Below are 23,270 nucleotides of genomic sequence, written 5' to 3'. Positions count from 1 at the left end.
CTAGATTTATGGGCTGGTGCAAGCATCTCGGAGTTGGAACATTCGCTTTGATGAGATGATCAAAGCGTTTGGGTTTACGCAGACTTATGGAGAAGCCTTTGTTTACAAGAAAGTGAGTGAGAGCTCTGTAGCATTTCTCATATTATATGTAGATGACATACTTTTGATGGCAAATGATATAGAACTCTTGGACAGCATAAAGGCCTACTTGAATAAGAGTTTTTCAATGAAGGACCTTGGAGAAGCTGCTTATATATTAGGCATCAAGATCTACAGAGATAGATCAAGACGCCTCATAGGTCTTTCACAAAGCACATACCTTAATAAGATATTGAAGAAGTTCAATATGGATCAGTCTAAGAAGGGGTTCTTGCCTGTGTTGCAAGGTGTGAAATTGAGCTCAGCTCAATGTCCGACCACGGCAGAAGATATAGAAGAGATGAGTGCCATCCCCTATGCCTCAGCCATAGGTTCTATTATGTATGCCATGCTATGTACCAGACCTGATGTAAACCTTGCCGTAAGTTTGGTAGGAAGGTACCAAAGTAATCCCGGCAAGGAACACTGGACATCGGTCAAGAATATCCTGAAGTACCTGAAAAGGACTAAGGAAATGTTTCTCGTTTATGGAGGTGACGAAGAGCTCGTCGTACAGGATTACGTCGACGCAAGCTTCGACACAGATCTGGATGACTCTAAGTCACAAACCGGATACGTGTATATTTTGAATGGTGGGGCAGTAAGCTGGTGCAGTTGCAAGCAGAGCGTCATGGCGGGATCTACATGTGAAGCGGAGTACATGGCAGCCTCGGAGGCAGCGCATGAAGCAATTTGGGTGAAGGAGTTCATCACCGACCTAGGAGTCATACCCAATGCGTCGGGGCCGATCAAGCTCTTCTGTGACAACACTGGAGCTATTGCTCTTGCCAAGGAGCCTAGGTTTCACAAGAAGACAAGGCACATCAAGCGTCGCTTCACCTCCATTCATGAAAATGTTCAAAATGGAGACATAGATATTTGTAAAGTACATACGGACCTGAATGTAGCAGATCCGTTGACTAAACCTCTCCCTAGAGCAAAACATGATCAACACCAGAATTCCATGGGTGTTCGATTCATCACAATGTAACTAGATTATTGACACTAGTGCAAGTGGGAGACTATTGGAAATATGCCCTAGAGGCAATAATAAAAGCATTATTATTATATTTCCTTGTTCATGATAATTGTCTTTATTCATGCTATAATTGTGTTATTCGGAAATCATAATACATGTGTGAACAATAGACACCAACATGTCCCTAGTAAGCCTCTAGTTGACTAGCTCGTTGATCAACAGATAGTCATGGTTTCCTGTCTATGGACATTGGATGTCATTGATAACGAGATCACATCATTAGGAGAATGATGTGATGGACAAGACCCAATCCTAAACATAGCATAAGATCGTATAGTTCGTTTGCTAGAGTTTTCCCAATGTCAAGTATCTTTTCCTTAGACCATGAGATCGTGTAACTCCCGGATACCGTAGGAGTGCTTTGGGTGTGCCAAACGTCACAACGTAACTGGGTGACTATAAAGGTATACTACGGGTATCTCCGAAAGTGTCTGTTGGGTTGACACGGATCAAGACTGGGATTTGTCACTCCGTATGACGGGGAGGTATCACTGGGCCCACTCGGTAATGCATCATCATAATGAGCTCAAAGTGACCAAGTGTCTGGTCACGGGATCATGCATTACGGTATGAGTAAAGTGACTTCCCGGTAACGAGATTGAACGAGGTATTGGGATACCGACGATCGAATCTCGGGCAAGTAACATACCGATTGGCAAAGGGAATTGTATACGGGGTTGCTTGAATCCTCGACATCGTGGTTCATCCGATGAGATCATCGAGGAGCATGTGGGAGCCAACATGGGTATCCATATCCCGTTGTTGGTTATTGACCGGAGAACGATCTCGGTCATGTCTACATGTCTCCCGAACCCGTAGGGTCTACACACTTAAGGTTCGGTGACGCTAGGGTTGTAGGAATATGTATATGCAGTAACCCGAATGTTGTTCGGAGTCCCAGATGAGATCCCGGACGTCACGAGGAGTTCCGGAATGGTCCGGAGGTAAAGAATTATATATAGGAAGTGCTATTTCGGCCATCGGGACAAGTTTCGGGGTCACCGGTATTGTACCGGGACCACCGGAAGGGTCCCGGGGGTCCACCGGGTGGGGCCACCTGCCCCCGGGGGCCACATGGGCTGTAGGAGGTGCGCCTTGGCCTATATGGGCCAAGGGCACCAGCCCCAAGAGGCCCATGCGCCTAGGGTTCAAGGAAGGGAAGAGTCCCAAAGGGGCAAGGCACCTCCTAGGTGCCTTGGGGAGGAGGGATTCCTCCCTTGGCCGCACCCCCCCTAGGAGATTGGATCTCCTAGGGCCGGCGCCCCCCCTTGGACTCCCTATATATAGTGGGGGAAGGAGGGCCTCTCATACCACGCCTTTGGTGCCTCCCTCTCCCTCTCCAACACCTCCTCCTCCTCCATAGAGCTTGGCGAAGCCCTGCCGGAGTACTGCAGCTCCATCACCACCACGCCGTCGTGTTGCTGCTGGAGCCATCTTCCTCAACCTCTTCTCCCCCCTTGCTGGATCAAGAAGAAGGAGACGTCATGCTGACCATACGTGTGTTGAACACAGAGGTGCCGTCCGTTCGGCGCTAGGATCTCCAGTGATTTGGATCACGTCGAGTACGCCTTCCTCATCCCCGTTCTTTGAACGCTTCCGCGCGTGATCTACAAAGGTATGTAGATGCAATCCAATCACTCGTTGCTAGATGAACTCATAGATGGATCTTGGTGAAACCGTAGCAAAATTTTTTTTTTCTGCAATGTTCCCCAACATGAACGTACATCGCCGGAAAATACTGAAGTTAACACAAGATAAATGTGAGCACCGGGACTTTAACCTTGGTGGGCACGAGAAACCACTGTCCTCTAACCATCCAACCACATGTTGGTTAGCACGACAAAATGTATGTGGTGACCGTGATGAGCTTATTCTGAAGTCCAGTGACCATGTCGTGCTTTCGCTTCAAATACAATGACCGTAAGTGTCTTCAACAAAATACGGAGCACGCATCAAATGCAAAGTCCGTTAGTGTCATCAACAAAATATGGAGATGTATCGTGAGCTAGATACCGTTGTAGTATTGTATATGCTTATTTTCTTAGTGGACGATTGCGTGTGTGGTGTGGTGGGCACATCATTTCTAGTTGTGGTGGGTCAACATGAAGACTCATGGGTCGGTTCCATCCTGCGCCACATATAGGTTGGACTGAGATGTGTTATACGAAGACCCATGTGGAGGACTCGGCGTACAACACGAAGCTACCAGAGTCGCGGAGGACTCTATCCCCACTGGTGATAAGCCGACTATGACGCCCGAGACTGATGCTCGAGAAGACTTCCATATGTTCCGGGTTTCGCCGTGTGTTTCATTTGTGCTGCCCTTTTATTTTTGCGTTGCATCATGTCATCATGCCATCATCACATAAATTTTTTGCAACTCAACTAAATAAATTGCATGGATCTTTGGTCCATTTAAATCGAGGGATATTCACTATGGTGATTACTCTTTAAAACATATTCTCCCAATATTTTAGGGAGCTATATAAATTATATTCCAATAATTTGGAATCACCCATAACACACTTGCAAATAATCACATGCCTTTTCTCGCTTCAAGTTTGGTCCCCGAACTTTGCCCATAATTTCTTTCATGGCTTTTCCGATCTCCACAAAAATTCTGAACATTTTTGGAATCTCCAAAACCATGAACTTACTCAAACCATTTCAATTAAATTCAAATGGATTTGAATCCAGATCTTTCAATCATGCCACTTTTCTTTTCTGGATCGAGCCTATTTTTTGCGAGTCCGGGAAAGTAATCCCCATGCCCAAATTCTTGTCCACTCTTTGCTTCCTTTCTCTCTTTTCCTTCTTTGTCTTTTTCTGTTTTCTCAGAGAAGTTAAAGAGAAGAGAGAAAGAGAGAAGGGACTCCGCAGCCCAATTTGGCCCAAGGCCCACTCCCGACCGAACCCTAGCCTTCCTGGGTCTTTCCCCTCACTACCTCGTCCCCCCTTGCGCCGCCAGAGTCCCGCCTCGCTCGAACCCCCTCCTTCTCTCGATCTCCCTCTCGTTCCTACCGTGCGCTGCCTCCCTTCTTCCTTCCTCCAGCGCCGTCTCTTGTCGCGAGCCCCAGCACCAGCCTCGACCTCCTCCCTGCCACTCCGCGAGCTCGCCTGCACGCACGACCATGGCATCGCCGCGCCCTCAAGCGCCTCGTCTCCGGCAGCCGGTCCAGGACCTCCTCGCTGCCTCCTTGTCTACACGGCGCCACCGGCTCGTCAGCTCCGTCGCCAGGGGAGGAGCCCCTCGACCAGTCCCCTTCTGCCCCGACTCCGGCGAGTGCCGCCCCGTCGACCCTCCGGCCGGACCCTGCTCAGGCATGGCCGCCTCATCAGCAAGCTGGCCTCCGCCCCTCCTGCGCTGCGCCCCTGCCGGCCTTGCCGGAATTTGTCAAGTTCAGCACCACCGCGCCCTCTGACCTCCCTTGTTACCCGCGTCGTCGCCGTTCGTCTTCAACCGCAGGACCGCTACTTCGTCATCCACCTCGGCTCTGGCCACCATGGACGCCTCATGCCCAAGATCTTCCTCCTATGTGGTGTAGAGCTGCACCACAACCACCTCGAGGCCCCTTGCAGTCTTCGTTTCAGAACGCCAAGAAGCCGATGGCACTAGGGTGCGCCAAGTTCCACTAATGTTGACCCCGGATATCTACGATACGTGGACCTCTACGATCGACGTGGAACCGTCAAGTACAACTACTCTACGTTGATACGGGAATCACTACCGTCGCAAGAACCGAGACCGGCAAGTCCGAAGACCCCAAGAACCACGACATTTGACGCATAGTACCACTATTTTTGCCGTGAACGACTACCATCGCCGTGAACCACTACCATCGCCAATGAATGATAGGATAACTACTTCGACTATCGTCGCGTGAACCACTACTTCCCTCGACGTCCGAGAACGTCTACTTCCATTACTTCCTCTACGCCGACTCGAACCGCTCCGATAATGCATGCTTTAAAGGTATAACCGCCGAGACGACCGTCCGTGAACTAATGCATGTGTGATGTATGATATGCTCGTGCTTGCTCCATGCTTGAATTGTCGATGCACGTTGCCCCTCTTTTGCCTTGTTACCGTCGCCTTGTGGGACACCCGGAATCCGGGAACGCCCCACCATCTTTTGCACGCATCCGCACACTTCTCCTTTGCATCGGTATCTCAATCGAGTTACCGGAACCGGAACGCTGTCGTGGCACCGTTTTCGTTATCATTGCCGTGGCACCCCTTTCCTTTCCACTACGGTGACAAATGCCCCATATCTTATAACATGCCAACATTTTCATAAATTTTGCATAAAACTTGTTCATGTCATCCGCATCATGGTAACAACAATTAAAATGTTTAGATTGTTGTTGCAATAAATTACTAAGGCATATGGGGATTTACCGGATTCGTTGTTTGTTATATCCGGCCCCATTTAAATTGCTTAGATTGTGTAGTTTACTCATGTTTCACCTCTTGCCATGTTAACCAACCTTTAATATTGTTGAGTACATAACCGGGAGAGAACTAAATAAGTCATGTGGTGTTTTCTTCAATATGTAACTCCGTTGCATATTGAGCTCCACTTAATTTGTAGGATTGCTTGTGCACTTTGCCATGCCATGCATATTAAACCGGACATGCATCATACTTGGTTGTGCATTGTGCCATGCTTATGTGGTGGTTGTTTACTATGTTGTTTGCTTCTTTCCGGTGTTGCTTCTTTGGGTTATTTCCGATAACGTCGCGTTTGTGAGGATCCGTTCGACTACGTCTGTTTGCCTTCTTCATGGACTCGTTCTTCTTCCTTGCAGGATTTCAGGCAAGATGACCATGCCCTCGAAATCACCTCTATCTTTGCATGCTAGTTGCTCGCTCTTTTGCTATGCCTATGATGCGATACCTACCACTTGCTTATCATGCCTCCCATATTGTTAAGCCAAGCCTCTAACCCACCTTGTCCTAGCAAACCGTTGTTTGGCTATGTTACAGCTTTGCTCAGCCCCTCTTATAGCATTGTTAGTTGCAGGTGAAGATTGGAGTTTGTTCCATGTTGGAACATGGATATGTTGGGATATCACTATATCTCTTATTTAATTAACGCACCTATATACTTGGTAAAGGGTGGAAGGCTCGGCCTTATGCCTGGTGTTTTGTTCCACTCTTGTCGCCTTAGTTTCCGTCATATCGTTGTTATGTTCCCGGATTTTTGTGTTCCTTACGCGGTTGGGTGATAATAGGAACCCCTTGATAGTTCGTCTTGAATAAAACTCCTCCAGCAAGGCCCAACATTGGTTTTACCATTCGCCACCTAGCCTTTTCTTTTCCCTTGGGTTTCCGGAGCCCAAGGGTCATCTTTATTAAACCCCCGGGCCAGTGCTCCTCTGATTGTTGGTCCAAGCTGTCAACCGCCGGTGGCCACCAGGGGCAACTCTGGGCTAGCCTACCGGAAGTTTGGACAATCCGGTGTGCCCTGAGAACGAGATATGTGCAGCTCCTATCGGGATTTGTCGGCACATCCGGGTGGCTTTGCTGGTTTAGTTTTACCATTGTCGAAATGTCTTGTAACCGGGATTCCAAACCTGATCGGGTCTTCCTGGGAGAAGGAATATCCTTCATTGACCGTGAGAGCTTGTGATGGGCTAAGTTGGGACTCCCCTGCAGGGATTTGAACTTTCGAAAGTCGTGCCCGCGGTTATGGGCAGATGGGAATTTGTTAATGGCCGGTTGTAGAAAACCTGAAGTTGATCTTAATTAAAATACATCAACCGTGTGTGTAACCGTGATGGTCTCTTCTCGGCGGAGTCCGGGAAGTGAACACGGTGTTGGAGTAATGCTTGACGTAGGTTGTTCTAGGATCACTTCTTGATCATAGTTGTTCGACCGTGCTTTTGCCTTCTCTTCTCGCTCTCTTTTGCGTATGTTAGCCACCCAAATATGCTAGTCGCTTGCTGCAGCTCCACATCATACCTTACCTTACCTATAAGCTTAAATAGTCTTGATCGCGAGGGTGTGAGATTGCTGAGTCCCCGTGACTCACAGATTACTTCCAAACCCAGTTTGTAGGTGCCGATGTTACCGAGCAGGTGACGAAACCAAGCTCAAGGAGGAGCTCGATGAATATCTTGTCCTTGGTGTTGTTTCGTTCTAGTTGATCAGTAGTGGAGCCCAGTTGGGGTCGATCGGGGATCTGTGTAGCATTTGGGGTAGTCTTCTTTTATTTTTGTTCCGTAGTCGGACCTTGATTGTATCTGGATGATGTAATGCTTTATTCATGTATTTGGGTGAAGTGGCGATTGTAAGCCAACTATGTATCTTTTCCCTTATTGTATTACATGGGTTGTTTGCGAAGATTACCTCACTTGCGACATTGCTTTCAATTCGGTTATGCCTCTAAGTCGTGCTTCGACATGTAGGAGATATAGCCGCATCAAGGGCATTACAAGTTGGTAATCAGAGCCCCCTGCTTGATCGAATCGCTGGCATTGTTGAGTCTAGAAAAATATTTTGAGTCTTTTAGGATTATATATATCGGAGAGTAGGATTCTTTTTACTCCTCAGTCCCTTCGTCGCTCTGGTGAGGCATCCTGATGTAGAGTTTTGACTCTTCTCTTCTCAAATTTCACTAAAAAAATTTATGATCACGCGGGTATCTTGGAATCGTTCCGATGGTTTTGTGATGAGAACATTGTTCTTGGTGCCTCCTGACATTTAGGGGTTGTGGCAGTGTCCCGGGGAGTTGAGCTCCGAGGTGTTGTCGTCACAATTTTATCGTTGCAGTTCTGGAATACCTGAGTTTCGCCGACATCAAAAATCTCTTTTATGCAGTTGTTGGTGAGATAACCTCGACGCCACCCAGTACAACGGATGCTTTTCGAAGGTTGAGGTAAACGATTTCCGAAGGTTTCTTGGTTATGTGTTGAAGGATGGATACATCTGGATGTAGGATTTGCTAGTTTTGGGTGAGATATTATGCTTCCCCTGTATCCCCAACACCTGATTGCATAACCAGAAAATTTCGGGAGTTTATAAGTGGGAATTCAAGTAGCTCTTAGGATATCTTTCCGACGGATGTATAATATGAGATTGGGGTTCGATGTCTAGTGGTCCTCCTATTCACGGTTGGTTTTACAGTGGTCTCGTTGTGTCTTAAAGAGTCCTTGGCTATGCTGACTCGGGGATGCTTCGTATGTCATGTGCACTACCTTGTACATGATGGTGCTGTACGATCGAGCCCGTGTAGGCCCCACCACGAAAACTTCGGACGAAATCTCTATCATATGTTTGTTCGGGCCTATTTTGCAAGCCAATCCTTTGTTTTGTTTTGAGTTGTGGTATTCGAGTTGCTTCGAAGTCAAGTGTTGATTCCATACCTTTCCTAAATGGTGTTCTCATATTCCTATGTGGATACTAATCCTTCATGATAATCGAGATTGTCATGTCAATCCTTTTCAACCGGCGTGTTTCTCTTCAAGTGGATCCGATCATTTCAACATTTGCAAGATCCAATCTCAGCTTTTCGTCAACGGTGTTTGCTTCATCCGTTCCAAGTTGCCTTTGTTTTTCCTGCCCACCCACCCTTTTTCTTCAAGAAATCATATGTCTTAATCGAGTATCCTTTTATTCATGTGAAATCTCTCCATTCTTTTCCTTCATGTTCTTACCCGGTGATTCTCATGAAGATTCTAACGGAGCCTCAAGTTCATCATTATTTGCCTTTTTTCTCCGGTGGATTTAATTCAAGCTTTGTTCATCATATCTTTTTCCTTGTTTCAAATACCTTCTCATGCCGGTGCACCTCATATTCATTCATTTCTCGCTATTCAATTGTTCCGGAGTGCTCAAGATATCTCAAAGATTCGTATTTCTACTCTGTTTTCGTTCAAGCTCTTTCGAGGATGTTATCTCATTCAAGCCATTTAATTCAACGGCGCAATCTCTCTTTTAAATCTTTTCAACGGTGTTTTTTCTTTTGAGTGGGCCCTAACCCACAGGTCTTCTTCCAGGATCTTACCTGACTCTTCTAATTTTACCAGAGCTATTTTCAAATTCATCTCAAAGTTTGACGTAAGAATGATTCATCGTCGGTCATATGTATTTCTCCAAGATCTTTCAATTTCTTTTCATCGTTGGATCAACCTCTTTGCTTTTTATTCTTCCGGAGTGTCTAAACAATTCATGGTGGTATTTCTCGCCGTAATTCAAAAATTTGAAGACCGAAGAAGATTTTCTCTCAATCCTGCTCCATTCTCTTCAAGATTCGTGATTCTAGCTTGTTGCCATCCCCTCATAATTGTTTTGATTATGAGAATTCTTTTCACCCATCCAGAGTAATTCAGGAGTCTTTTCAGTTTGTTTATCTAAAGGCCATCAATTCAGGATTATTCATTGCAGCTTTCAGCTCTCATTCTCCAAATCTAACCGGTGCATCATTCAAGTATATTCTCTAATCAGTTCATGATCTCTTCGTTCTCTTGTATCTAAACTCTCTCATGTATTTTCGTTCATTCTCAATTCTTACGGTGGTTCTTCCAAGATTTTGTCTTCCTTCATTCATCATATCAATTTATTCATTGTTTCAACCTGACCGGTGGTTCGTTGAAGACCTTTCTCAAGTTGACGCTATATCTATCTTAATACTTTTCAAAGAGAATAAGTAGTATGCCAAATCCGTTTGCTCGTCATCAATTAAATTGGTGAAGGATACGCATAATGTAATTCTTATTCATGTTTCATCCAAGTGATCAATTCTTTATTCCAGAGGTTCATCGAAAAATTCTTGGTTTCTTTTGCTCATCTTTCTTTTCCGGAGTTCCAAGCTCTCTTAATTATATCGTCGTGAAGATCCATATAATCATCGCATGGCTTCACCTTGTGTTTTCAACTCCTCTTTCCTTTTGTCTGATCATTCTTTTATTATCGGAGATCTTCATGGAGGCTCTACATGTTGGTTCATCAAAGAATTAATTCCTTTTCAAAGTGTTAATTGAGATTCTTTTCTGAGGAGTTCAAGCATTCTTCATCTTGCAATCTGGAGTGCAATTCTTTCTTCCGTACCATTGGAGGTGGTATTACGTCACTCTTGATAATTTGAGTTCATGCTTCATGATTCACATATTGTTAATAATGAGGTATTTTAAATCCATCAATCTCTTCATTGGAGTTATATTGGGTTATATTTCACCTAAAGCCTTCCCTAAGGATTGTTGCTAATTATGGTGCTTATAAATGACCCTAGTTCTTCATTTATCCTCCCGGTGAGATAAGTTTCTTGTCCCCTTATTGATATCAATCCAATCTATTGTTTCCGTTAGTGGCAGAATTTCACCTCTTAGTTTTGAGATGTTCTCCATAAGTCCACTACAAGCTTATTCTTTTCGTTGTTGGATTTTTCCAACAACTCTGTTTGACCTTTCTCTTAAACATGCTTTTCAAGCTCATTTGAGGTAGAAGATCTTGTTTTCCCCTCCGTTCATTCCATTCCATCCTCTCATTTTGTCTGGGGGTTTGGTGATGTTGATCTCTTCATCCTATCATATCGTTTTGCCAAGATCATGCTCTTTCCTTTTGCTTATCCCTTTTTCAACTGGAGTGTCGTGTTTTCATTCGAGCTTTCTCATCTTATCAAGTTTTGCCTCCCTTCTCAATCGGAGTGCCATCTGAAATCTTTCTTACCCTTTGTACCATTCTTTCAATAGTTCCGGAGGCAGTATGTTGTTGATCTCATCAAGTATCCTCTCATCTTGTCAAGTTCATGTTCTTTTCCTTCCATTTTGAGTCAGAGTGCTGCCCAAATTATATCATCCTGATTCCTTCTCTATTTTGTTTTGACCGGAGTGGCTTCAATGTCAATCCTGTCATTTAAGCTAGTCTTTTTCGCCGTATTTCTGGTTCCTTGTCTAACGGAGTGTTTTCCACTTTGTTCATCTTCATTGTATTCCTTTTCTCTCAATTTGTTCAACCTCGCAAGGTTCTTTGGTTTCACTCGTTTGTCAAAGAAGCAATTTAGTTTTGCCACTTCTCTTTCTCTTTCGTTTTTCCCTCCGGTGCCATTCTAGATCTCGGGACGAGATCCTCTCGTAGTGGTGGAGTGTTGTGACGCCCGAGACCGATGCTCGAGAAGACTTCCATATGTTCCGGGTTTCGCCGTGTGTTTCATTTGTGCTGCCCTTTTATTTTTGCGTTGCATCATGTCATCATGCCATCATCTCATAAATCTTTTGCAACTCAACTAAATAAATTGCATGGATCTTCGGTCCATTTAAATCGAGGGATATTCACTATGGTGATTACCCTTTAAAACATATTCTCCCAATATTTTAGGGAGCTATATAAATTATATTCCAATAATTTGGAATCACCCATAACACACTTGCAAATTATCACACGCCTTTTCTTGCTTCAAGTTTGGTCCCCAAACTTTGCCCATAATTTCTTTCATCACTTTCCTGATCTCCACAAAAATTCCGAACAGTTTTGGAATCTCCAAAACCTTGAACTTACTCAAACCATTTGAATTAAATTCAACTGGATTTGAATCCAGATCTTTCAATCATGCCACTTTTATTTTCTAGATCGAGCCTATTTTTTTGCGAGTCCGGGAAATTAATCCCCATGCCCAAATTCTTGTCCACTCTTTGCTTCCTTTCTCTCTTTTCCTTCTTTGTCTTTTTCTGTTTTTTTCAAAGAAGTTAAAGAGAAGAGAGAAAGAGAGAAGGGAGTCTGCAGCCCAATTTGGCTCAAGGCCCACTCCCGACTGAACCCTAGCCTTCCTGAGTCTTTCCCCTCACTACCTCGTCTCCCCTTGCGCCGCCAGAGTCCCGCCTCGCTCGAACCCCCTCCTTCTCTCGATCTCCCTCTTGTTCCTACCATGCGCTGCCTCCCTTCGTCCTTCCTCCAGCGCCGTCTCCTATCGCGAGCCCCAGCGCCAGCCTCGACCTCCTCCCTGCCACTTCGCGAGCTCGCCTACACGGACGACCATGGCACCGCGCAGCCATGGCATCGTCGTGCCCTCAAGCGCCTCGTCTCCCGCAGCCGGTCCAGGACCTCCTCGCTGCCTCCTCGTCTACACGGCGCCACCGGCTCGTCAGCTCCGTCGCCAGGGGAGGAGCCCTGACTCCGGCGAGTGCCGCCCTGTCGACCCTCCTGCCGACCCCTACTCAGGCATGGCCGCCTCGTCAGCAAGCTGGCCTCCGCCCCTCCTGCGCTGCGCCCCTGCCGGCCTCGCCGGAATTCGTCAAGTTCAGCACCGCCGTGCCCTCTAACCTCCCTTGTTACCCGCGTCATCGCCATTCGTCTTCAACCGCGGGACCGCTACTTCGTCATCCAGCTCGGCTCTGGCCACCATGGACGCCTCATGCCCAAGATCTTCCTCCTATGTGGTGTAGAGCTGCACCACCACCACCTCGAGGCCCCTTGCAGTCTTTGTTTCGGAACGCCAAGAAGCCGATGGCACTAGGGTGCGCCAAGTTCCACTAATGTTGACCCCGGACATCTACGATACGTGGACCTCTATGATCGATGTGGAACCGTCAAGTACAACTACTCTACGTTGATACGGGAATCACTGTCATCGCAAGAACCGAGACGGCAAGTCTGAAGACCCCAAGAACCACGACATTTGACGCATAGTACCACTACTTTTGTCGTGAACGACTACCATCGCCGTGAACCACTAACATCGCCGATGAATGATAGGACGACTACTTCGACTACCATTGCGTGAACCACTACTTCCCTCGACGTCCGAGAACGTCTACTTCCACTACTTCCTCAACGCCGACTCGAACCGCTCCGATAATGCACGCTTCAAAGGTATTACCATCGAGACGACCGTCTGTGAACTAATGCATGTGTGATGTATGAGATGCTCGTGCTTGCTCCGTTCTCGAATTGTCGATGCACGTTGCCCCTCTTTTGCCTTGTTACCGTCGTCTCGTGGGACACCCGGAATCCGGGAGCGCCCCACCATCTTTTGCACGCATCCGCACACCTCTCCTTTGCAGCGGTATCTCAATCGAGTTACCGGAACCAGAACGCTGCCGTGGCACCGTTTTCGTTATCATTGCCGTGGCACCCCTTTCCTTTCCACCACGGTGACAAATGCCCCATATCTTATAACATGCCAACATTTTCATAAATTTTGCATAAAACTTGTTCATGTCATCCGCATCATGATAACAACAATTAAAATGTTTAGATTGTTGTTGCAATAAATTACTAAGGCATATGGGGATTTACCGGATTCGTTGTTTGTTATATCCGGCCCCATTTAAATTGCTTAGATTGTGTAGTTTACTCATGTTTCACCTCTTGCCATGTTAACCAACCTTTAATATTGTTGAGTACATAACCGGGAGAGAACTAAATAAGTCATGTGGTGTTTTCTTCAATATGCAACTCCGTTGCATATTGAGCTCCACTTAATTTGTAGGATTGCTTGTGCACTTTTCCATGCCATGCATATTAAACCGGACATGCATCATACTTGGTTGTGCATCGTGCCATGCTTATGTGGTGGTTGTTTACTATGTTGTTTGCTTCTTTCCGGTGTTGCTTCTTCGGGTTAGTTCCGATAAAGTCGCGTTTGTGAGGATCCGTTCGACTACGTCCGTTTGCCTTCTTCATGGACTCGTTCTTCTTCCTTGCGGGATTTCAGGAAAGATGGCCATGCCCTCGAAATCACCTCTATCTTTGCTTGCTAGTTCCTCGCTCTTTTGCTATGCCTATGCTACGATACCTACCACTTGCTTATCATGCCTCCCATATTGTTAAGCCAAGCCTCTAACCCACCTTGTCCTAGCAAACCGTTGTTTGGCTATGTTACCGGTTTGCTCAGCCCCTCTTATAGCGTTGTTAGTTGTAGGTGAAGATTGGAGTTTGCTCCATGTTGGAACATGGATATGTTGGGATATCACTATATCTCTTATTTAATTAACATGCCTATATACTTGGTAAAGGGTGGAAGGCTCGGCCTTATGCCTGGTATTTTGTTCCACTCTTGCCGCCTTAGTTTCCGTCATATCGGTGTTATGTTCCCGGATTTTGTGTTCCTTACGCAGTTGGGTGATAATGGGAACCCCTTGACAGTTCGTCTTGAATAAAACTCCTCCAGCAAGGCCCAACATTGGTTTTACCATTCGCCACCTAGCCTTTTCTTTTCCCTTGGGTTTCCGGAGCCCAAGGGTCATCTTTATTAAACCCCCGGGCCAGTGCTCCTCTGACTGTTGGTCCAACCTGTCAACCGAGGTGGCCACCAGGGAAACTCTGGGCAGGCCTACCGAAAGTTTGGACAATCCGGTGTGCCCTGCGAACGAGATATGTGCAACTCCTATCGGGATTTGTCGGCACATCCGGGTGGCTTTGCTGGTTTAGTTTTACCATTGTCGAAATGTCTTGTAAGCAGGTTTCCGAGCCTGATCGGGTCTTCCTGGGAGAAGGAATATCCTTCGTTGACCGTGAGAGCTTGTGATGGGCTAAGTTGGGACTCCCCTGCAGGGATTTAAACTTTCGAAAGCCGTGCCCGCGGTTATGGGCAGATGGGAATTTTTTAATGTCCGGTTGTAGAAAACCTGAAGTTGATCTTATTTAAAATACGTCAACCGCGTGTGTAACCGTGATGGTCTCTTCTCGGCGGAGTCCGGGAAGTGAACACGGTGTTAGAGTAATGCTTGACGTAGGTTGTTCTAGGATCACTTCTTGATCATAGTTGTTCGACCGTGCTTTTGCCTTCTCTTCTCGCTCTCTTTTGCGTATGTTAGCCACCCAAATATGCTAGTTGCTTGCTGCAGCTCCACATCATACCTTACCTTACCTATAAGCTTAAGTAGTCTTGATCGCGAGGGTGCGAGATTGCTGAGTCCCCGTGACTCACAGATTACTTCCAAACCCAGTTTGCAGGTGCCGATGTTACCGAGCAGGTGACGAAACCAAGCTCAAGGAGGAGCTCGATGAAGATCTTGTCCTTGGTGTTGTTTCGTTCTAGTTGATTAGTAATGGGGCCCAGTTGGGGTCAATCGGGGATCTGTGTAGCATTTGGGGTAGTCTTCTTTTATTTTTGTTCCGTAGTCGGACCTTGATTGTATCTGGATGATGTAATGCTTTATTCATGTATTTGGGTGAAGTGGCGATTGTAAGCCAACTATGTATCTTTTCCCTTATTGTATTACATGGGTTGTTTGCGAAGATTACCTCACTGGCGACATTGCTTTCAATGCGGTTATGCCTCTAAGTTGTGCTTTGACGCGTAGAAGATATAGCCGCATCGAGGGCGTTACACCGACTATATATGATTTGTAACCCTAGGCCCTTAGTATGTTATACAATCTTGGGGGCTAGTTCGTTGATAGTATACACACACGCACAATGCCTGGTATTCTCGTGTACTTTGTACACACCCCTATCACTAATATACAGTATCAGGAGTAGGCTCTTTCTTCAACTGCAATTGAATTCTAGCATGTGCATGTGTTTATTTCGTATTATCGATCCATAGAATGAGAGCGGTTGGAAATACAGGCAATGGATGCTTTTGCAATTCACATATAAACATTAATTAGTGCACTCCATGTTGTTAGTGTGAAGCACTTTATACATTCTTCACTTGCATGGATACATTCCAAATTGCTAGCTACAAAATAGAATACATGTCGAATTCAACATAAAGGGGGTTTCGAAGATCCGAATTCATAGGAAGTGCATTCATCTATTTGAACCCGAGATAATGGCATTTGTAAATCAGATGTAAAAGGGGGCATCAATCTTTGTTGAGAGTTTGAACATGCTATATATATTCATACGCATATCTAACCTTTTTTGCAACCAAGGAGCTTATATCTGGAACCATGCATGAACTGAGGTAAGTTGCATATTTTTTAATATATACTCGTGTACAATGTATATTCAAATGTACCCCCTCCATTCCAAAATAATTGTAGCTTTAGGATTTTCAAGAGTAAAGATTTGTGAAGTTTGACAAATCCTGAAAGTTCAATTCAAGAGAACCGAAAACGTTAATGCTTCTACTCCCAAATATTGAACGAAGCGTCAAATAGGCCTCTGGTCACCCGAAACCGCGCGAGACTATTGTTTTGGTGGTAGGAAATTACTGTCCTGACTCTGGCCCGTGTAGCCTATCGCCCGATGTCCAAAGGTCTAAACCGGGGTAGGTTTGTAACTTCACCAAGACACCAGAGAAGCATTCATACGCCGTGGGCGCCTACCCATGCGCTCGGCCGAAATCTATCCCGCCCACATTGGGGACACCTGACATGACTGTCCTACCCCCAACCCACAATATGTCCGAAATTTTAGATGGGGGGAAAGTTTGTGACTTTCCCCAAATTTCAAACAAGCGCGTCTCAAACCGAAACATTGTTCCCCCTTAGTTCCCCGCCTCCCTCCGTTTCCCCATTCATACTCCGTGGGCGCGAAAACGCCCTCTCCACCAGCCGCGAAACCCCAGACTCCTCCGTCCTCCACCCCATAGCGGCCAATCCACCGCCGCCCTCCTCCATCACGCCAGAGCCAGTACCCCAATGTCGTAGTCCAACGCAACCGCAAGCGCAACGCCCTCAAGGACTTAGCAGCTGAAGCCGAGGTAGAGCTGCCTCCACGATGCCGATGCCGACGTGCGCATACCAGAACCACTCTGACCATGCCGTCCTGCGCCTCACTGCTGCGGCTCCACTGTCGCAACCGTCCACTGCACCGGAGCTGTTCCCGCTACACCGTCGTTCGCCACCTCGGATCTGCTTCCCCGCCGCTGACAGACGGCCACCGCACCACACTCAACAACTTGGCCATGGGTTCGTCCAAGTCTGCACCGTCCTCCACAACTTCTGGTTTTCGGCGAACAACAAGAAGATCGTCGGAAAAACAGAAGGAGGACACAACACTGCCAGCAGAAAGAGGTACTCCTCTTCCCTTATTCGTGCAAATCTTACGTCTCCGCTCACACCGTATTCATCCCATGAAAGAAACTAGTTGAGCGCTTCTTACTGCATCTTCTTCGTGATACTAAATGCACAAGGTTTCCTCCCTTTTACTATTTCACCTTTTCTAGAGGTCAGTAGCCCGCCTGGATTTCAATTTAGGGTCAGTCGAACCGCAATTAAAAGAAGTAGCACCCGCTTAGGCGCGCGGAGCACCTAGTCCGCCTGTTCCCCGGGGAAGCGGCGCATCGGTGTCTATCATAGGGGTGTGGGGTGCAGGAGCTGCTTGCGCCCGATCTGGAGGTCGGCGGGGCTTGAATGGATGGCCAGGGGCAGTGCCAAGCATGGCGGTGCGGTGAGGTCGAAGGGAGGGCGCAGGCAGGGGAGGAATACTGGGCCGGTGGTCGCTGGCATTTCGAGGAAGATCATCAACACTGACTCGCTGGAGGTAGAGGAAGGCGATCTGCCCGTTCTTTGTACATCGGACGGTGCAGAAAAAATGGACTGACCTATTTGCTTTCAGTCGACTATTATTTTCATAGAATCCTGTAGTAATTTAGTGTGCCATGCATGTTGTAGAGCTATCATATGTCTCCCGTCATTTATTTCTCACCGACCTGCTATCTGCTACCTTTACACTATACTAATTGTGCACACACTTCACCCGTACTCACACTATTGTTTTTTTATGCATGGGTATTTCAGACTCTGACGCAGTGTTGATGAATGCAAAAAAGAAATGACAGAAGTCGCTCCGGTGTAATTCGAAGATAAGCACTAAGCGTTCCAGCGCTCTAACGGGTGCAGTGTCAGTAGTTGGAGACAGTAAACGCAGCTCTGTAGTTGATGATCTCAATTGCCACACACAACCATCCCAGGTGCTTGCTTTAACATCGCGCTGTTAAATGTGGTTGCATGTTGCATATGGTGTCTAGCTTGTATTGCTTCCAATTTGGTTAAATTGCATCTGCTTACTTTACACATTATACCTTTGATAATGACATGCCTTCATGTTTTTGATACATACTACATATGTTTATTAACCATGTTTGTACATCAAATTAATGCTCTTTTGTATCTCTCGTCAATCACTTATGATGAGACAGTCACCCGGGTGGGTTTCTGTGAGACACCATACTCGTTTAAAGAGTGCAGTGTCATCCTCCCCACATGATTCTCAAGAAACAGCAAGGCTAAATGAAGATAGTCAACATAGCTCTCTAGTTGATCACCGCAATTCCCCCACACCACCATCGCAGGTGCTTGCTCTTACTTGGCAGTGTGATATGTAGTGTTCGTCTTACATGAAAGTAGTGTTCGTCAGTATCATGCATCAATGAGTTATGAAGAGCAAATTTTATTCCTTTTTCTTGTGGGTTTGACTTGACAAGGCAAAATCAAGAAAGAAGAAGGAAAAGAGTAAGTAAGGCGATGATGGTGGTCCTCTGCAGCAACGTAAACGGAGCATCTGTACTGATTCTCCTTGTACTGATAGTGCATTACAAGGTCCAAGTCTCCGCTCCCCTACTCCACCATCCAAGGTGCTTGATCTAACTTGGTAGTGTATTATCTGGTTGCATGTTGCATATGGTGTCTAGCTCGTATTGCTCCTAACTAGTGTAAACTGCATCTGGTTAGCTTACACATGATACATGTGAATATGACACGCTTTCCTGTTTTTGGTACATACTATATCTTATGATAAGGCACCTTTAAGTCGCCACTGTGATATTGGTTGTGTCTTGCATATGATTTCTAGCATGTACTGCTTCTAATTTGTTGAAACGCCATACAGTTTGAACTTGGCAGAGTGATATTGGTTGCATCTTTCATATGGTGTCTAGCTTGCAGTGCTTCTAATTTGTTGAAATGCCTTCTGCTTAGTTACCACATCATAGGTGTGAATATGTCACACCATCCTGTTTTTCATACATATTCCATCCTCGCATCATGTGTTTGCCTTTTATCCGAGTAGTGTTCGTCAGTATCATGCATGAATGAGTTCTGAAGAGCGAATTTTATTCCTTTTTCTTATTGGTTTGACTTCACAATGCAAAATCATTACAACTGAAGGAAATTAGTCTGACAGTGGATGATGGTGGTCCTTCGGAGCAACTCAAACAGGGGGTCTCTACAGATTCTACTCCGCCATCCTCCCAACAAGATTTGCAAGAGAACACAAGGCTGGACAGTCAACGTAGCTGTGTAGATGATGAGCACATCTCCCCTACTCCACCATCACAGGTGCTTGCTCTAACTTGACACTATTATATGTGGTTGCATGTTGCGTATGATGTCTAGCATGTATTGCTTCTAACTTGGATTGCATCTGCTTACTTTACACATAATGCCTGTGAATATGACACGTGTTCCTGTTTCTAGAACATACATGTACATGATGAGCACATCTCCCCTACTCCACCATCACAGGTGCTTGCTCTTACTTGGAACTGTTATACGTGGTTGCGTTTTTCGTATGATGTCTAGTTTGTATTGTTATGATTATGTTGAATTGCATCTGAGTAGCTTACAACTTATACCTGCAACGATCCTTACCCATAATACACATTTAACTTGGGACTGTGATGTAGGTTTCATCTTGCATTGTCTTCTAGCTTGTACTGCTTCTAATTTCTTGAAATGGCACTTACGACGAGACACTTTTTACCTGATAGAGTGATATTGGTTGCATGTTCATATGGTGTCTAGCTTTCATTTCTTCTAATTTTGTTGAAATGCCTTCCTCTTACTATTTTTCATACATACTCCATCCTCCTGTCGTACGTGTTAATATGAAACGCCGTCTTTTTTTGTATATATTCCATCCTCCTATCCTGCGCTTGCCTTACATCAAAGTAGTGTTCGTATGTATCATGCATCAACCAGTTATGCAGAGCTAATTTTATTCATCTTCTTGTGGTTTTGACTTCATAAGGCAATATCAGAAAATAGGAAGGAAAAGAGTAAGTTAGGGGATGTTGGTGGTCCTCCACACCGACGCAAACAGAGACTCTCTAGATTTGCCACTGCTACTGCTAATGAAGTTGAAGTCCCAAGTCTACATGATGAGTTCATCTCCCATACTCCACCATCGCAGGTGCTTGCTCTAAGTTGACAGTGTGATAATTGGTTTCATGTTGCATATGTTGTCTATCCTATATTTCTTCTATTTTGATTAAATTGCACCTGCTGAGTTTATACGTTATACATGTGCATATGACATGGCCTTCTGTGTCTAGAATACACTGCATCTATCTATCATACCATGTTCTTACATCAAAGTACTGTTGTTGTGTATCCCGCATCAGTCACTCATGATTGGACGCTTTTAACATGGCAGTTTGATAGTGGTTGCATCTTGCATTGATTTCTACGTTGTACTGCTTCTAATTTTTCAAATTGCCACTTATGACAAGACACTTTTAACTTGGCAGAGTAATATTGGTTGCATCTTTCATATGGTGTTTAGCTTGCATTACTTCTATTTTCTTGAAAATCCTTCTGCTTAGTTTGCACATCGTAGCTGTGAATATGTCATGCCGTCCTATTTTTCTTACATATTCCATCCTCATACAGTTGTCTTACATCAAAGTATTGCTTGTCTATATCATGCATCAATGAGTTCTGAAGAGTGATTTTATTCTTTTGTGTTGTGGGTACAGCTAGACATGGAAAAGTCAAAAAAGAGCAAGGAAAATAATATAGTAGGGAGTGTTGTTACTCATCGGGTGAAACGGAAAAGGTTCTGTCGTCGAGATTCTGCTGGTACTTATAGTGCAGTAGAAGGTCCAAGTCCACCGGCTAAATCTACAAACACAGTATCACCCGCTCCACCAGCTGCAGCATCCGCTTCAACTGTACCAGCATCTCAACCAGTTACTCGTTTGTTTGCTCCGGAACTTGTCGGTTCCCAAGCTGCCTTCACACCTAACACTACTTCCGAAGCACTACTGACACAACAAGACTTGGCAAGATTAGATGAACCTCATGAGCATCAACACCAAGACGGTACCTGACCGAGTCAAGTTGCAGTTGCATGCTCCTTTATATGTACTCTCACAGTTTGATGTACACTAACACTTTCCATATTCGTTGTTGAACTAGCGCCACGGCGCAAGCGGAAACAGACATCAGGGATAATGCTTGACAGATTAACAAAATCTAAAGGAGGAAGAATGGAGATCCATTTTGAGGCAGGTTTAAAAAGGCCATGTGATTCTACAGAGTCAGCCAAGTTAGTATCAGAGGCAGCCGTTGCCGTTAGGTGTCATGCACGTATCCTCCCAATGTGGATCTAGTACAGGAATGAGAAAGACAATACCCAGTTTAACACCTTCCTTGACCATTTATCCATAAGTAATGTTATTCATCACAATTAGTAATATTGTCTTGCTCTGTCCCATACTTTCTAGCTTCCTCCTAATAAGACTCACATTCTTTTTTCAACAGATGAGGTTCAAGTTGGATCCGAAAGATGATGCAACTAGACAAGCATGCACTCATGTTTTTCAGTCTGCTCTGCGACAGTATCGGTACCACCTTAGAAAATCTCACTTTGAAGGCAAGGCTAACAATGAAATCCCCCAAACATCTCCAGTGGAATATATTACAGATGAAGACTGGAAAACCCTCATTAAACATTGGTCTGATCCAAAGTATCAGGTAGGCTATATGTATCAGACTACATATTGAACTTGTATTTATGTATGTGCCTTACAAGTGTATCTTCTTCTAGGCTAACTGTTTGAAGAACAAAACCAACCGTTCTAAAGTGAAATTCCAACAGACCACAGGATCTCATAGCTATATTGCACACTGCGAGGCTCTTGTAAATAGCTGCTACTTCCTTCTTTTTTGTGCCATATTATCGTATCTATATTGACTTGTTCCAAATACAGAGGAAATCTCATGCGGACCAAAAAGAACCTGAACTGAATGCAGTGCAAATCTTCAAGGATTGCCACACCAGCAAGATGAAGGGCATGAGTACACCAGTTCAAGCCGCTGTTGTATGTCCTTACTCCTCCTGCCTTGAACTAATTGGTACTGTGATGTGTTCATTTAACTACTTGGTTTGCAGCCAATGTCAGTTACTCTGTTCACTTTATTCATAGTTGTCTTAACGTATCATTTCACCTTACATGATTTAAAATAGATGAAGGATATTCTTTTGGTCTTGATCTGTAATCTAGTTGTTATGTTCACGTGCACACACAATGATAAAATAGCATGTTTGTTTTATATCTGTTTGCCCATGATATGAATGATGTCATACTATGTTCATCCTACTTTAAACCATGTCTCTTTATCCTTAGATGTCAATGAATGTGAGGAAATAGACAATACGGTAGGCATGCTACATGGACATATGTTCCGAAAGTGATTTTATTATGTAGTTGGCACTACAATACATGCTAATGTATTACAGTAGTTCACCAAAATAAGTTATGTATAAACATTTAACCTACTTTGTTTGTTTTTGTCTCATTAGTAACTTATCTGGTACACTAATCTACAATTTCAAACTTTCGGGAAGCTATGGAACAAATGATTGAACAGCCACAACCACCTGAAGGTGATGAGGCTACTACAGGCACAATGTCACCTCTTGCTGCAGCGCGTCAGTGTCTCTCCACTAACAGTGCAAAAAGCACCTTCCTGCGTAATTCTGGGTTGGTTGTCAAGGTATCCTCGTCCAAATCACCTACTGAACAAAATCTTCCTGCTAGACAGAATGATATATCTGTGCTCCAGACACAAGTCCAATCCCTAATGGACATTGTTTCGGAAACAAGAATAGTGGTTGAGAAATGTCGTCAAGATATGAATGGTTTTGAAACTAGACTATCAGACATTCGCTTCGTTGTTCAAGAGCAATGGCGGAAAAAGTGGAGATCGTGCTGCTCCATCAGATTCTACAGCATGAAACATTAGCACTCAGGTCAAGTGATCTGTGCTTCTATACATCTGATGGTGCTTTTATCTGGAAGGACTGTAAACTTTATGCCAACAGGCCTTTTGTTGTATGGTTGGAATTTATTTTGTTGTGATACAACATTTATGATGCTGCCTCAGGCTGCAGTAATTACGACGCTATTTTTGTATAGTGTAGGTTTATCTTAGTAATGTATTCGGCCGAAAGCTTCATAGGAGCCCAACATGCCAA

The sequence above is a fragment of the Triticum dicoccoides genome, chromosome 1A, assembly GCF_002162155.2.
Source record: "Triticum dicoccoides isolate Atlit2015 ecotype Zavitan chromosome 1A, WEW_v2.0, whole genome shotgun sequence".
NCBI lineage: Eukaryota > Viridiplantae > Streptophyta > Magnoliopsida > Poales > Poaceae > Triticum > Triticum dicoccoides.
Note: the sequence above shows the minus strand (reverse complement) of the source record.